General features: G+C 52.4%; 1 protein-coding gene across 1 annotated transcript in view; it reads left to right on the top strand.

Moving 5' to 3' along the window:
• FBXO41 (F-box protein 41) overlaps window positions 1-17,626 on the top strand; it is a 94,617-nt gene that overhangs the window by 71,988 nt on the left and 5,003 nt on the right. The gene's annotated exons all lie outside the window — the stretch shown is intronic.

Below are 17,626 nucleotides of genomic sequence, written 5' to 3'. Positions count from 1 at the left end.
AATGCGTCCGGGCATGTGCCGTGCTCGCTAACAGCATTTGCCCCAAAAGGCTATTAAGGCTATACGGGTGATCTTTGGCCACTACTTCTGATGAGGATCCTTCTATTGCTTCTGCTACTATTAATGCCGTTGCTACAAATGCTGTGCGTCTTGCTGCATTTGCTGCTGATTCCGCTAATGCTGTTGCTACTACTGTTGCGGGGTACTGCTGCTATTATTAATGCTGTTGCCACTGCGGATGAGGCTTCTGCTGCTGTTGCTGCTATTAATGCTGTTTCCGTTGCTGCTGTTACTGCTGATACCATTGCTGATGCTGTTTCCGTCAATGCTGTAGCCATTACTGTCGTTGATACTGCTCATGCTTTTATTATGTATCTAGACCGTGCTGGCCTGAATATGTGTTCACTCGCATCAGTACTGTGGCTTGTCTTTCAAGTATCTCTATGGGTCTCCACGTACTGTGACTCTATGGGTTTCTATGTACTGTGACTCTATGGGTTTCTATGGGTTTACTGTGTGGTCCAGAGTTCGTGTCACATGGCCAGAATCGCAGTGCGGTACAGTACTGTGGCTTGTTCTTCATTTTCCATTGGTGACGGAATGTTCTGATGTTGATGGTTCCACCAGCGTCTTCCAGGGGCAACGTCAAAGCCAGGGGTTGCGATGTTTGGGTCTCGAATAAGGTCTTGATTACCACAACCAACCTGCACTGGTTAAGTCTAAACTAAACAATGTTTTATTTGACTAGGTACGGCCCACCGAGCTACAAAGGAGCGACCTGGCCACAAATGGTATAACTCGACGAAGTGGCTTATCGTGTGGAAATTTATAGCAGCCAAATACGCGGCTAAACGCATGCTTATAAACGTGAAGGGAAAACCCGGCGGATCCGGAGAAAGATCCGCACGACCATGGGGAGAACGTGCACCCTCCAAATATACAGCAGCAGGCGTCAGGGTCGGGATCGAAACCACGACCTCCTGTATACCAGGCGAGGGAGTTAACATCTCGCCCCCCCCCCCCCAATAGCATGCGTGACGAATGTTTTAACGCAAACGTGAGATTGCGTTGTCAAGGAAACCAGCCGAGGCCCCGCTAATTATCTAAAGGGAACATTGACAGCGGAACATTGCTTTTGCTCGGGGGTAACATTTCAATCTCCCCGCGCCTAAAAACCCCAATCGCGTGGCGAGCGTATGGAATCAGCGAGCTGAATATGCGGCGGGCCCTGCTCGGAGCCACGACGGTGGTGGACACGGCGGCGAGCGATGGCCCATTGGTTTTTGACGTCGATCCACCGTCCGAGACGAATGTCCCTCTCGGGGGGGGGGGGGGGGGGCTACAGGTGGAACCCTCGTCAGGCGTTTGTGCGCGACGATTCAGTTAGTTTTTGGGCGCGCGCGCGCCAACTGTTAAAAGCAATTCTTTAGAACTTCTTCTTGTGCCGTTTGAAACCAACATTCAAGCGCAGGATCTCAGCGGCGCCAGCCTCAGTGTCCCCACCGAGCCACTCGACCACCCGAGCACACTTCGCTCACGCGGGGGGGGGGGGGGGGAGGGGGGCGACGCGGCGCTCCGTGTACCAAAATTCAATTGAACTTAGGGCTGGATTAAAGGGAACATTTGTTGGTGCGAGGCTCACCACAGTACGAGAGACGCGAGCTCACGCGAGCTAAGTGTGCTCAGGTGGTCGAGCGGCTCGGTGGGGTTCACGATGGCCGTGGTGTCAGGAGACACTGAGGCCGGTGCCGCTGAGATCCTGCGTTTGAATTTGGGTTTCAGACGCCGAACGGCGATGAAAGCTGGTCCTTGGGTCCAGCGGGCTCATGGTGTCGGGCATGGCCGACACCATGAAAAAATTAACCCGTAAAAACTAAGTTTTTCACTATAAATCCTTTATATGCGTGGTGGCTAGAGTCCTCTCGTCCTCTGGCTTGAGATGGCTGCCACTTATGGGTCAGATGATTGTCTGCCACCATTAAGCAATTGGTAATTAAATATTTAAAAAAAATTCCCTAAACAGTGTAAAATTTTGGAATTTTTTTTCAAGAAAATGAATTGTCACGCACAACGAGTCTGTGTGCAAAATGTCAGCTCGATTGGATCACGGGAAGTTTGTTAAAAAACGACCGAAAGATTTGCACGGTCGTAAGCAAGCAAGCAAGTGAACTTAATATAAAGGATTTAAAAAGAAAAGACTTCGTCGTTACGATCGGCACATAATTTGGCGAAATTCAAGCTCTGAGACGAAACATTTCGGGTTGACTGCCACACCAGCAGGACGCGTGAGAAGGTGCATTGCCACCTAGCGGGGGTAGGAGGCAATCGTTGTGACCTCAGAAGTAGTTCTGGAGTGTCATCTTCCAGGCGCCATTCTCTAACACAGGGCGATGTGCCGCTTTCTGAGAATGTTTTGAATGGATTTTTTCATCTCACTTTAAGGTGACGCCAGTAGCACACACGACCACCCCCCCTCTTCCCTCTTACATGGTTTATGACCATGTAAGGGCTCATCGAAGCGAGACATCTCTTACGCCTCTTATTCATTGGAGGCCCGGGAAGATGTTATCGAGGATCAGTGTTTATTAATGTCAGGGTTAATAATCAGTTTCATCAATATTATCATCATCATTATCACCAGCCGTGAGCAGTCCACTTCTGGATGCATTATTTCCCAACCCATCGCCATCTGTTACGGTTTCACGATGCAAACATCCACCTGTAGCTCGCAAATGCAGCGCAGCAAACTCCACTGTTGTACCGTACTCCATTGGTGACCGGAATCGTGAGAACCACGTTTAATCTCTGCCGAAACCCGCATCGGAAACTCACGCTGTCGGCGGCGCCGGCTCGTTGTTCCTGACACCTGCGATTATCACGGTTGACTTCGTACGGTGCGAAAGAAGCTCAACATACATCGCATATGTACGTATTTGCACGCCACATCGTAGCTCGATCGCAGGCGGTGCCAGCTCACAGCTCTGCGCTCTGACCTCTGAGTCACCCGGCCACTTCTTAGCCGATGCAGATGGCATCCACTGGACTTCGGGCTAAAGTGAGATTTTAAACCTTGTCTCTTGGGAGGGGGGGCGGGGGGCGGGGGATTGGGACCGACTCCAGAAGTGACAGACGAGTGGCAGCCGAGAGAGAGAGACAGAAAGATCCAATGAAAAGGTGTCATCTGAGTGGGGGGGTAGGGTGGGGGGGAGATTTTGTCTCTACGGGGCGTCTGGCTTTGCCCAGCACACACCGGCTTACGGCTAAAGCTGTGCCGGCCAAGGGGTCCGCTGATCCATTCTTTCTTTCTCTCCCTCTCTCCCCCCCCCCCCCAATTAAATTCCCATTGTGCGGTGAGACGGGGACGTTGCCAATCACAGCTTGCGCAGCCAGCAGTGCATCACCCTGTGTTGGAGAGGTTGCTCCGGCGGGCCTCACTTACCAGCAGCACACACCGATTCACTGCTGCTGTTGGATGTTGGCACCGCGATGGTGAAAAAGTGTGGCACGGCAAATTGTGGAATTGAGTGGCGAAGAATAGCGCCCCGCGGATTTAACCGCCCCTGGCCATATGAATGTGGAATTTACACCACTGGCTCGGGGCTGTAAAGGGAAAAAATAAGCAACCGTGGTGCCGCGATCTTTTGAGCGGGGAAACCGCTCGGAATGTTTATTTATTGGAAATCCCCCCCCGGCTTTGCAGCCCTTCCAAAGCACGCCTCTCCCGGGGCCGCGTGACACGCGCGCGTTGGGGCTGACCCTGCCACGCGGTGACGCGGCGTGCCGCGGGGCCTTGTCCAGGCGGGAGGAGCCCGCCGAGGCTTCTCGTCCAGTGCAACCGCGATATGGATGGCCGTAGTTACGGTAAACGTGAGCGTTGATTTGTAATCTAGATTAGAAGTTTTCGTGACTGCAGGGATCCATGCTCTTTGGTTCTTTCGGTAAAGTCACGTGGGTATAAAATAAAATGAATTAAATGACGACGTTTCGGGCGCAGGTGGGACAACCACAGCAATAAACAATTATTGCAAACAATTGTTTGAAACAATTGTTTGAAACACAGCAAGAAACAATTGTTTGAAACAATTGTTGTGGTTGTCCCACCTGATGACGGACGCTTGTGTTGCGCCCCGACATGTCGTGATTAAATTTATTTTATTTGATACCTACGTGACTTTACCGAAAGAACCAAATAGCACTGATTTGCAATTAGCGTGGGCGTTACTTAACGGCGCAGGGATAGGGCTCTGGTTCCACTCAGAGGTTTGGGGTTAGAGTTGTAGTTAGGAGTCAGGCTGGGGCTATGGGTACGGTGAGGGTTTGGGTTCAGGGCTGGTGCTAGTGGTGAGGGTCAGGGCTGGTGTTAAATGATCCCAGTAGACTGGATATAATGCGTCATCCTTTCCGCGCCGTGACTCCTCTCTCAGTTTTCTCGGTTGCCATGTCTGCCATATACGCGGGGGTGGCTGTTTACAGAGTGAGGGTCACAGAGACCACTCCGTGATTCCAGAGTGACCCCTCCGTGATTCCAGAGTGACCGCTCCGTGATTCCAGAGTGACCGCTCCGTGATTCCAGAGTGACCCCTCCGTGATTCCAGAGTGACCGCTCCGTGATTCCAGAGTGACCGCTCCGTGATTCCAGAGTGACCACTCCGTGATTCCAGAGTGACCCCTCCGTGATTCCAGAGTGACCGCTCCGTGATTCCAGAGTGACCGCTCCGTGATTCCAGAGTGATCCCTCCGTGATTCCAGAGTGACCGCTCCGTGATTCCAGAGTGACCCCTCCGTGATTCCAGAGTGACCGCTCGTGATTCCAGAGTGACCGCTCCGTGATTCCAGAGTGACCCCTCCGTGATTCCAGAGTGACCGCTCCGTGATTCCAGAGTGACCGCTCCGTGATTCCAGAATGACCGCTCCGTGATTCCAGAGTGACCACTCCGTGATTCCAGAGTGACCCCTCCGTGATTCCAGAGTGACCGCTCCGTGATTCCAGAGTGACCGCTCCGTGATTCCAGAGTGATCCCTCCGTGATTCCAGAGTGACCGCTCCGTGATTCCAGAGTGACCACTCCGTGATTCCAGAGTGACCACTCCGTGATTCCAGAGTGACCGCTCCGTGATTCCAGAGTGACCACTCCGTGATTCCAGAGTGACCCCTCCGTGATTCCAGAGTGACCACTCCGTGATTCCAGAGTGACCCCTCCGTGATTCCAGAGTGACCGCCCCGTGATTCCAGAGTGACCGCTCCGTGATTCCAAAGTGACCCCTCCGTGATTCCAGAGTGACCGCTCCGTGATTCCAGATTGACCGCTCCGTGATTCCAGAGTGACCCCTCCGTGATTCCAGAGTGACCGCTCCGTGATTCCAGAGTGACCCCTCCGTGATTCCAGAGTGACCCCTCAGTGATTCCAGAGTGACCCCTCCGTGATTCCAGAGTGACCGCTCCGTGATTCCAGAGTGACCCCTCTGTGATTCCAGAGTGACCCCTCCGTGATTCCAGAGTGACCGCTCCGTGATTCCAGAGTGACCCTCCGTGATTCCAGAGTGACCGCTCCGTGATTCCAGAGTGACCCCTCCGTGATTCCAGAGTGACTGCTCCGTGATTCCAGAGTGACCCCTCCGTGATTCCAGAGTGACCGCCTCGTGATTCCAGAGTGACCCCTCTGTGATTCCAGAGTCACCGCCCCGTGATTCCAGAGTGACCGCTCCGTGATTCTAGAGTGACCGCTCCGTGATTTCAGAGTGACCGCTCCGTGATTCCGGAGCGTGGCTCCGTGCAAGATGCATCTTTTCCTCCTCTCGCACTGCTCCACTTTGGAACTCCCTCCCTTTCCCCAAGTCCCTATAACCTCACCCGATTAAACGAAAATGTGTTGCATTCTTAGCGGTTGGGCGATGTGTGTGTGTGTAAGTTTCATTTATTTCGCACCGTCCTTAGCCAACCCTGCTAATCGGAGGTGCGGGAAAAGTTGCTGCCCATTTTGGAAAAGACTGTGATTCATAAAAGAGACTTCGCGGATCACAAACGTGAAGTGTGCGGCTCCTATGCTCGTCTCCGGCCCCGGTGTTAGTCTCCGGCCCCGGTGTTAGTCTATGGTTGTTAGTCAGCAAGAGAGGATTGTGCGTCTGCACACACGTGCGTGCGTGCGCGCGTGTGTAGGTGGGTGGGGATCGGGACGCGTGCTCGCAGGGGGGAGGGGGACGCCCTCTGAGATCTCGCCGCTCGTTGATCAGCGTTAGGGCAGGCGGGGAGCCGACAGGCCAAAGGGGCCGCACGTCTCGTACATCACGGCCAACAAAAACCCCTTCGACGGCCCCTGCCGAGCGGCGAGCCTCATCCATCTCGTGCCCCCGCCCGCCTGCCCGTCCGCCTGTCGTGCCGCGTCCTCCCCTGTCTCTCACGACGAGGAGTTAATTCCCCCCGTCCCACCTGCTTCCTGTCCGCTTGGCGCAGGGGAGGAAGACGTAAGAAGACGCGGGGGGGGGGGGCACTGGCGCTTGAGACGTCGACACTTTGACAATTTTGACGCGGAAGTGGCGACTGCATCGTCATCGCTCCCCCGGCGTTGTGGCGGGGATGAGTTTCGTGGAATTTAATTTTCTGAAACGCCGCAAGTGCCACCAGGGTGCCCCCGTGGTTCTGTATGCCCCCCCCCTCGGCCCCACCCCCCACCGAACAGCCCCCGCAGAGGTCCCCGAGCTTGTCGTTCTTATCGAAATGAATCTCTGCCAGGTATGACTCCTCCTTGCGACGGCATTGCTGTGTCGCGCTCGCCAAAACATGCCCAATCAGATACGGCGCTAAATTTAGCTTCCGCGTAAAAATAAAATGTGTATAAAATAAATAAGCGGCTACGGCGGCGGAGTTGTATTCAAACACAGATTGTGTTGTTGCCGAATTAGTTTTTTTCATCGCTCCATCTCCACTTTGGCTAAACTTTCATGCATGTTCCACCTCCATGCCTGCCGTGTGTGTGTGTTATATATATGTGTGTGTGTGCAGTGAGGAGTGGTGGCGCTTTGGTTAGCACGCTGTCCTCCGAAACCGGCGACCCAAGTTTGACTCCCGCTCGCGGCCAACATCGTTGATGAATATCTGAACCGGTTTTTTGGCCCTCTGTTGTGTCACAAAAAGTACGTTCAGAAAGTGCGCTTGGGCAGGACGATTCATCGCCAGCGGGGACACGGCGGCCGGTGGTCGAGACTAACGACGGAGCAGCAGCCACGAGAGGGGCAAGGGCTCTCGAGTGCGGACGCCACTCGAGGAGATGGAGCAACGGAATCAAGGGGTGTGCGGGCGCTCGATGCAATGCGCTGCGTGACTGAGAGATGGCGCGGCTGCGTGGTGTTGGGGGGGGGCCTTTACCCGGCGGTACAATCACCACGACTGATGACGACGATGATGACGACGATAACGTTCCAAATCCTGCGGTACAAACACGGAGAGTGTTTACCATGGAGAGACCTCCCACCCTCGTCGTTTATTCCGCCGACTCCGAACCGCGCTCAATGGGAGCTTCAATTCCGCCTTCAAAGACGGAGCGATCGAACAAGGGGGGCGCCTGTGACGGCGCTCACACACTGGTCTCTGTCCCGAGTTCACGATCCGAACAAGACTTCTCTTCTTCCCTGCGCCCGCTATTTATCTCTCTACTCATTCTATCACATCCCCATCATTGCCAAGCTTTGCCGCACTTGTTTAACCGTGCGGCGGATCGCTACGCGGAGCGATCGATCGCTTATGCCGCCAGGTGAGATCCCATTACGGAAGGCCCGTTGGTAACTGATAATAATCATCGCAGCTCTGAGAGCGCCTTTAATACTATCTGAAGGCACTTTACATCGGTCACATTGGGTGGGGATGGGTAAGACGTGGCTCTGAGTTCAAACGAGAACCAGTGGCGTGTTGCAAGAACACGACAACAATCGATGGTTAAGAGTGCAGCCCTGTATTTGCTCGCTGCCGATCAGGTTGTGTCCTCTTTAAAAATAAAAGCATCCAATCGTGATTTTGCGCTCATTTGCTGACGCGTGCTTTGCTCATCCCTGCACCACTGTTGCGTCCCGAGTTATGAACAGGAAGACAAACTCGCAGACATCCCTCGATACATCAACAGGAGTGTCATTTTAAACGTGACGGCCAAAATATATCTCCGCTCTGGTACCATGGGCTGCGGGACGCCCCACGACAATAAATAGATGTACAAGCTGCTGGGGATGGACACGTTCATTCCACTGCTGGATGGTCGCCCCCCCCCCCCCAAGCCGTCGCTATCTGTCGCGGTCCTGCGATGCAATAATCCGCCTGGCGCACGCACACGAGCCGATCTCATCGTCGCTCCATCACAACGGCGAAGGTCTTCTCGGCTGCGGCCCCTCCATCGTTCTGCTCACCCCTCCGAGCGACGTGCCCCTGCTCAAGCCCTCAACGTCCCACGTGACGAACGTGGGTTCCTGCGTGTGTGAGCGGTGGCGCAACGGTTAGCGCCCCCCTCCGCTAACAAGCCGGCGACTCGAGTTCGATTCCCGCTCGCGGCCAACATCAGTGACGATTATTTGAATCGGTTATGGCCCTCCCCTAGGTCGACTCAGCCTCAAATGATTAGCTGGTGCTATGTGTAAACATCGCCACTTGGGGAGACAAAGGCGGCCGGGCGTGGTGCTGGCCACCCACCCCCCCTAGTGTGCCGTGCCGACCTCCATAGGTGCTCACTAAGAGCACTTTTCCCGACAGTCTGTTGCGGCTATACGGGGGAACTTTGTCGTTGTTCTCTAATCCACATGTTCCTCTTTCTGCCTTGCGGTGCAATTCCCAGCGCGCGCGCCCCCCCGTGCTTCTTTAGCTTCTGTTCCGTTGTCATTGCCACGGAGGGTCGATCGAGGGACACGACTGTGGCCAGGTGAAGGCTTCCTGAACCTGCGTCTGGTGACCTCAAATGCCGTTCGGGGCCGCCCTCCCCGCGCCGTGCCTCTCGGGAGACCCTCTTATCGCCTCGGAGCGGCGATTGCCCGTCGGCGTCGTTGGCTGTTGAACTGAAATTCGATCGCACTGGGTGGGGTAGTTGTGGGGGGGGGGGGCTGTGGGGGGCTGTGGTGGTGGGGGGGGTGTAAGTTGCCACCGCCGTCTGCGGAACGAGAGCCGAAACGCGTCCAAAAATAATCGCGCGGCGCGAGCGGCGATGTTCGTGCAGCTCGGGTTCTCCAGTCTCTCTCCATCTCTCTCTCTCCCTCTCTCTCTGCCTCGCCGTGTCGTGCTCCTCCCGGCACTCCCTCCTTCAAGTGAAGAGCGAGGAGAAGAGGAAGGCACCGGTGGCTGGGCGCACGGCAGCATCCACGGCATTGGCCGTCACGACCTCTTGACCGTGACCAAATGTAATGATAATTATTAATCATCAAAGACAACTGTTAACACGCTACGGGATGACATCTACCCCACTCCCACCCTAATCAGTGTCAATTATGATTTGTTTTACCATATAGGATTGCTGGTCAATAACTAACTTCATAATTTCTACACACAGCGTCATCACTATCACGGCTACCGTCATCCTTCCGAATATCATCACCACTAACACGACCACCGCAAACACTGCCACCACCGATCTCCCTGTTCTCTCTCTCTGTCTTTCCACCCTGAAGAAGTGCCGTTGCCTGAATCGTCAGCCGAGTGTACATTTCCTTATCACAACGATGTGCGCTGCGAGTGATTTCTCAAAATATCTGAGCAATGCCAACCGCAGATCACTCTGCGTGTCCGTCACAGGCGAGGCTCTTCGGTGACTAACGTTTCATTCATGCGGCACAAGGAGAAAATAAACCCAAGCAGGACATGCGTGTGCGTGCGTGTGTGTGTACGTGCGTGTGTACGTGCGTGTGTGTGTGTGTGTGTACGCGCGTGTGCGCGCCGCGTAAACACGTCGCTGTATTTAGCCCCGCGATTCCACAGTTAATAAATAAAATGTCGTTGCTAAGCGCCGTGACTCGAGGTCTCGGGCCGACATTAAAATTCTCGCTCCGAGCTGGGCGGGCCGGGCCCGGGCAGGGAGGAATCCCACCGATGTCTCTCCCCGCGTTTCCAGTCAGAAGTTGGGAGAAATTTGACAAAAAATCTCTTGCACTCAAACCGACAACTGATTGAGAAATGCCTTTTAATGCGGGTGAAACATGGGACAAATTCACTTGCATGAACACTCATTAATAGGGTGAAAATATCTTAACCCTTTCCCGTTTTCGATGACGTACGTGAACAAAACGGAAGAAAACTAAAATAAATAAACTAAAACAAATAAATTGTATCGTACTGAGGCTCTCACAAGGTCACGTCAGTGTGCGTGTGTCCCAGTTTGGTGCCAGCTATCATAGAGTGCAGTGGTGTCACTACAGCTCTCTGCGATTCAAAACAACGGCGCTATGCCTCTCGAAATAAAATCGACACTAACCGCTTGCGCGTTCCGAGATTCAGCGGTGAATGGAATTCACTTCGCAACCTGCAGTGGTCTCGGAACATAACGGGTTCATATATAGAAGACTGCAGAGATTGGTTATAATGATGAGGATCATGGTGATTGATGATAACTAGGAAGACATTTAAATTCGTCGCCTTCTGCTCACGGGTCTAGCGCTCTCAACACACGGCGGTGGCTTAGCAGCTCCTCTCTTCGCTAAAAAAAACCCCTTAGCAAATTCGCACTCCTCCCATTGATAAATACGGCACTCCCATTGATAAATATGGCACTCGCATTGATTGGCTTCGGCTGAAAACCACACGGAGTTCAATTAAAACCTGAGCGAGCGTCCACGTCCACTTCCCACGTGCGTAGAAGGCTCTATAAATACCGCGCGGCCGTCGTCGGCAGTGCCTTCGTCACGAGGCCGGCAGCTCGGGCGGTTCGTGTTGTTGTGAGGACGCGTTAATTGGGACCACTTCACGGCACGAAGGGCCACTTCACGACATGAGAGGCCTCGTGGAATTGCGTACGCGGACACAACCACAGAGCCAGAGAGAGCACCGGGACATCAGATGCCCTGATGACGGGTACAGGCGGTAGAAAATGCACACAATCAAACGATGGGATCGGATGCTACTCGATAGTACGGGACAACAAATTGCACTTGAGTCTTCTCCCTGTTCTTGTTAAAAAATAAAAACCCAGGGCCGGCCACATCCCGAGTGGCATTTGTATTATGTTGCTCTTGTAAATATCGCGCATTATATTTGCGCTGCAAGTTTCCAGAAGCCGCTTGGTCTTTGGGTAAATGTCCTCTCTTCCCTGACCCTTGACCTCCTGATCCAGCAGCAGCAGCAGCGGCGGTGGCAGCAGCCATGGGCACGACTCGCACACACGGTCTCAGCGCTCGGAAGTGAAGCCAGCTACAGACACTGGCGTCGTTTAGTGACATTTTGAAAGCATCATAAATGCTCGTTTTGTTCTCGAGAAGCCAAGAAGCGTCGTCTCTTCCTCCATTCACCCCCTCCCAATCCCATGCGCAGAGCCAATTGATGGGAGAGAAGGGGTGGCTAGGGGGGTATACGAAGAGCGATGTAATAATAAAAGAGGAAAACATGAATTCACAAAGGACCCATTAACCATGGCCGATATTGAGGGCGGAAAAGCGCCCCAGCACAGGAAAGCGATTCAACTGAATTAACGCAAACACGGCTGATGATCGCTGCGCCAGGGGGCATTGAGTGGCAGAAGACAACGGCACAAACAGCTTTGCCTTGCTCCCAGGTCATTGCCACCGTCAGATAGTCGATCCGCTGCTGGCTGAAGGCCTCCTAACCGCAGCATCTCGTGGTCCTGCGGTGCAATGAGCCACCGACGCTATCGCCTGCGGGTCCCATCCTCTCGGTTGATGTCCTCTCGGACGCGTTCCATTCCTTGCAGGCGCCAGGTCACAAAGGGAGAGGAGGGGCGAGGGGGGGGGGCATCGGCTTCATGTGAGAAGGCAATGGGGGGAGAGGTGGCCAATTGTTTTAAAGGGGGGCTAGCGAGATTGGTGACTGCAAAGGATGCAATCATTGTGAGCGCGATTAATTAATTTGATGCATTACTGTTTCAACAACCAGCGGCGAGGCATATCTGAGCAGATCCTGGTTCTTTCCTTTACTCCTGCACCAACCCTCACTGACCAGCGTGGTGAAGTATGGTCGAAAATTCCCCCCATGGCCGACACGGCGTGGGGAGGCCTTTATCCGGTAGTGGATTGATAAAGTGCCATAAAATTGTAATTGGAGATTTTTGTCGCTGAAGGTGCTTTCCTGAAAACTAAATGTCCAACCTTGTCAAAATTGCTAATCTTACTCTTGTTTGTCTCCGAGAGAGAATTCCAGAAGGTCGAAGCTCCATGGGTCTCTCCGGGAACTTTGGCGGGTGTCATCTGGCCCGCGAGCGAGAGCATACGGTACATTGGAGCCAGCGATGTCTCCACCGCCAACAGTGGAGCACATCGTCAAGGGCGATGCGGTGATGGGTTTTGGCCATTTCGTCACAATGTACCAATTCACGCGTCTAGGACATTCATCATCGTTAGCCATGGTGAGTCCACTGGATGAAGACCCCCCCCCCCAAGCCATCGCCATCTCTCGCAATGGTATCGATCCACCCAGCACCGGCTGATTTCACCGCTCCACCGCTCCGTCTCCGCGGTGGACGCCCTGTTGGGCATCCCCCATTCTTCCGGCTGCCACTCCGTGGTTATTCTCCATCAGCGGCCACCAGCGACGCGTCCTGCCCAAGCTCCACTGGCTTTTCTCATCAACGTGATATCTCCAACAATTTGCGTATGTTCTCTATAATCTAACGAACTACTATTTTGATTTTACTAGGTAAGGCCCACTGGGCTATGTAGCTCTTGTTTTAGAAGCGACCTGGCCACAAATGATGGCTTAGCGAAGTGGCTTATCACGCGGAAATTAATCGCAGCCAAACACTAATCAATGTGCTTCCTCTCTTCTGAGTCTGTGATAAGTGGACTCTTACTTTCGGTAACCGTGTTCGTCCCTTCTTCGCGTAAACAAGCAAGCTACTTCGTCGTCGCCACCAAAGTCGCTCCTGGCTATGGAAGTCAACCTCCGACTGAACCAAAGATGCCTTGTGCAGTCACGTGACGGTCGGCCGGTCGGTCGCACCGACCGCATGACTCAAACTCGGGGTCCAATCCGCCGTCTCGCCTGCGACCGAAGGCCTGGTTGCATGGGGACGATATTAAAAAATAAACACGGACACACACACATGTATATAAATATATAAATCCTGCTAAATTGAAGCACTTTAACAAAAAAAAATTCCCGGGCGTGTACAAACGACACTAAATGACTTCTTCTGTCCAAAGAGACATTTTGACGTGGATCGTTAAATGCAGATAAAGTTCACGCGATGAAGAGGCGGATTGTGAGTTTGTGGAACCGCATTTCCCAGCCGTACATGCCCCCCCCCACCCCCATCATTGCTTACAACCTCCTCCCCGCCCCCCATTTCACTCGGGTGGGGTCCAAGGGCCTCAATGGGCGCCTGTGTTGTTGATGCCTCGCACCCCCCCCACTCTGCCGCCCCCTCTTTCTGCCTCTCCTCTTTCGGGATTTTGGGGGGGGGGGTCGCTCTTTCCGAAAGGTCTTGGACAACGCGAAATGTTGGTACAATTAAAGCTCCTGTCAGTTCAAGCACACGCGATGATGAGGGTTGACTGATGGCGATGTTTGATGCTTTATTGTTGATGGTAATGATTGATGGTGGCTGATGGTGATGATAATTGACGTAGTTATGATTGTTTAATGGTGATCGCTGGCTCATGGTAATGTTGATTGATGATCATGATGACTTAGTGATGATAATTGGATAATGGCGATGCTTGGCGGTAATGATGATTGATGGCGATGGTTTGATTCATGGTGATGATTGATAATGGTGACTGATCGATGGTGATGAAAATTGGCGAATGATGACGATGATTGACTAATTACGATTGATGGTGATGGTTCATTCATGTAGATGATTGGTTGACAGTGATCACGATGCATGTGCATTATGTACAACCAATGTATTCCCCATCGAGATGATTCAAAGGGCTTCCTGTTCAACGGATATCCGAGATAGTAACTAATTACAGCAGAAAGGCAAAACACGTAAGACAAAGTGAAAACAACCCACATAGTAATGCTGTATACAAATTATACACGTGTGCACTTATAAACACACAATTCTAATTGATAGAGGGAATATAAACACGTAGAATTAAAGTAGCTGAGACATTGTGATGATGATGTATGTACTTTAAACTAAACTCTTTATTTTACCAAGTAAGGCCCATTCAGCTATATAGTTCTTTCTCAGAAGTGACACGATGATTTCTCAACGATGTCCCTTATCGTGTAGAAATGTTAAGCAGCCAAATATTCTAAACGCGTGATGTCGATTCTAAGTGTGGAGGGGAAAAACGCGACCACGGGGAAAGAGACACGGAAACTCCAAATATACAGCAGCAGGCGTCAGGGTCGGGATCGAACCCACGACCTCCTTGCATACCAGGCGAGGTAGTTAACATCTCGCTACTGCGGCTAAAGGAAGCCAGGCCCTGTATGGGGTCTTTGAACGCAATGGGATGGCAACACGTGTGTATTCCTGGCTCGAGTACTACTCGGGACGAGTACAGAATGGACGAGGCAATTCAGGAAGCAATATCACCGTGTCGTATTTATCTGGGTGAGCCCCACCGAATCTCAAAACTCATCTTCAGGTTCGGACACGGCGAGCGCTCACTCTGACGTGTTACTAACACTTAAAAACAAAAGGCCAGAGCGAGAGAGCGATAATAACGGCAAGAAAATAAATAGAACGCCTTCAAAATCCCACAAAACCAAACAGCCGCGCTGCGTTAAATATTAATGGCGCGGTAGGGGGCGCGTGAATGATGGAGACGATGGTTTTTGATGTGGCTAGCGGTGGTTGCTGCTTCCCCCGCCGGCAGAAGCGACAGCACGCACGGGGCGCCAGAGGTAGGGGGTCGGCTCGGGCACAGGAGTGGTGGGGGCTCGGGCACAGGGGTGGGAGGTGGGGGGGAAACCAAAAATATATGAAGAAGAACGAAACATTTCCTTTGGATTCGGTAAAACAAAACAAACGCAAATGTTTCGAGAGCCGCACTGCGCGTGGTGAAAGCAACTTAATGAATAACGTCAAACCATATCTTTGTTTTTTGTAATCACTATTTTAAGAATGAGCACACGCACGGCGATTTGCAATGTCGCATTACAAGTCATTGTTGGGCTTTTAGACGTTCGCCGTTTATGGAAAATAATTAGGAGGATTTTATTTTTTCACTTTGCAATGATCGTGTTGGGAGCCACGAAGCAGTCTTTAAAGAGTCGCAGGTTTGCGACCCCTTGGCCAGTGCCAGGAGTATCTCAGGAACAGGGTTAGGGCCAGGGATAAGGTTAGGTGCAACTTAGCGTTATTGGTAGGGCAACAGGCAGGGGTTAGGGTTATGATTAGGGGTATATGCATGGGTAATGTTAGAGTTAGGGCCAGGTAGTGGTAGGCAGGAGTGGGGTTACTGCTCGTGCCCGGTTGATTTGGACTATGGGTGGGTGAGTGTCTGTTTGACTCGTGTCGATGATGTACAACTAGTGTGTGGTGTAGGTTAGGGGGGTAGTGCTTCATTGCCTCGTTTGTTGGGGCTGTGGGTCGGGCTGGTGTCTCGAAGGCGAGCGTGCTAAGGGTACGCTCCTTGCGTGGTTGGTTCGGTCTCGGACTGATAGATTCGTTTGTTAAAGCTCGAGGTAGAATACGCACGCTCACCAACGCCCCCGTTCGTGGTGCAGTGCTTAGGCCACTGCGTTGCGAACTCGGCCCGCCTGAGTTCGATTCCCGATCAGGGCCACTCAACATCGGTGACAAGCGATGGGCCTCGCTGCCCCCAGTTGGACTCAACCCCTGAGGTGCACGCGCCTGGTGCGTGCGAGACCCTCAGCAGTGGGAGAGACAAAGACGGCCGAGCGCGTTCCTGGCCACACCACGCCCCACGTATGGGGTAGCTGCTCAATTGGCGCAACAAACCTGCGAGGGCTATTCACGGGAGGAGATCTTTCACGTTCTTGTGTATCACGTGTCTTCGTGTGTGTTAATTGCATCAATGTTTATGTATCACCCGTTATGTCGCCTGATGAAGCTGGTTGTAATTATTGGGGAAACGTCGTACTCAGATTGTAAATGTTGTGGCTTGGCTCTCCAACACACCGGTGTGCTGTACTAGTACACTACACTATACACTACTATACACTACACTACTATACACTACACTACACACTAGTGCTGTGACGAATTGGCCACGTTCAATTTACGTGACAACCCTTACTAGTTGGCTGTGTCGGGTGGTGGCGGGTTTTAACGACACAACATTTATATATTTACGCGATCTAACCTCCCAAGAAGAAACCTCTTATGGAAGCCACAACGCTCTTTCACACAATGTCCAGCATGTATCGTCCCGTTGCGTTGTGTCCCGTGCCAGTTTTGCCTTCTCGATGTCGCGTGCGGATGTTCTTGTTGTCGTCTATCCCAGGGCTCGCTTGAAACGGAGACGTTTAAACCTCCACGGAATTATCTCCTGCTCTTTAATAGAGTATCGATTGAACGCAAGCGTGGTCTTCCGGATTGAGACGCGCGTTGAACGCGTCTCATCCTCGACTTTCACCACGCACCACTGCGGGCATGGTCCGGAAACGCATTACGAGTCGCATCGTTTGCTTAACCTACGACAGCTTCACGTTCAAATTGCAGTTGACACCATCCCCTTCATCCGTTCAATGTTTCTGCAACTTACTTTTGTCACTCGGCCGTGATCAATCAAAACATAATGGGTTAACGTTCTCCAATACTGTGCTGTATTTGAAACGTCTCACGTGACGCAGTTGTTTTTTTCTTTGATTTCAAATTGCTCTTCATTGTTGCTGCACTTAATTCGCTTTTTTCGTGATACAAGTCAACTTTTGCGAATGAGATTCTCAACTCGGTCTTTTGAGCGCTCACGTGGTTCAACAAATCAGCTTCACATGATGATGATGATGGTCTGGGGCAGCACAGGCGCTGCGTCTACGGGGGGGGGGGGGGTGCTAGGGGTAGTCCCCACCCAGTCACCTCCCGCAGAGGCAATTCTGTCGCAACGCAGCCAGCGGCTGAGTAACTCCCAACACTCAAGGCAATCCACATTGCCAGATATAATAGTTGTAAGTATTATTATACAAAATACTCATGCTAATGTTTGGGCCGGTGCCACGGTGGTTAGCACATTATGCTATGAATCTGGCGACCCACGAGTTCGATTCCCGGCCACTGCTACCATCAGTGGCGAGTGATATCCGAACCGGTTCCTACTCCCGCACAACCTTCCCCAGCAGAGAGGATGACGACGACTTAAACCGTTGAAGCCACCAACCAAGATGAAAAGCTGCAGGAAGAGTTCCCCCCCATATAGCCTTTAACAGACTTGGGGGCAAGTGCTGTTAACGAGCATATTTGAAGGTCGGCACGGCACCCCACGAAGGCGTGGTTGGTTAGCACCACACCCGGCCGCCTTTGTCTCCCTAGTAACTATGTTCACACACCGCACTAGGCATTAATTTAAGGCCGAGT

Source organism: Lampetra fluviatilis, chromosome 12, assembly GCF_964198595.1.
Source record: "Lampetra fluviatilis chromosome 12, kcLamFluv1.1, whole genome shotgun sequence".
Taxonomy (NCBI): domain Eukaryota; kingdom Metazoa; phylum Chordata; class Hyperoartia; order Petromyzontiformes; family Petromyzontidae; genus Lampetra; species Lampetra fluviatilis.
The sequence above is the reverse complement of the archived record's forward strand: the minus strand, read 5'-3'. Positions and strand labels throughout refer to the sequence as shown.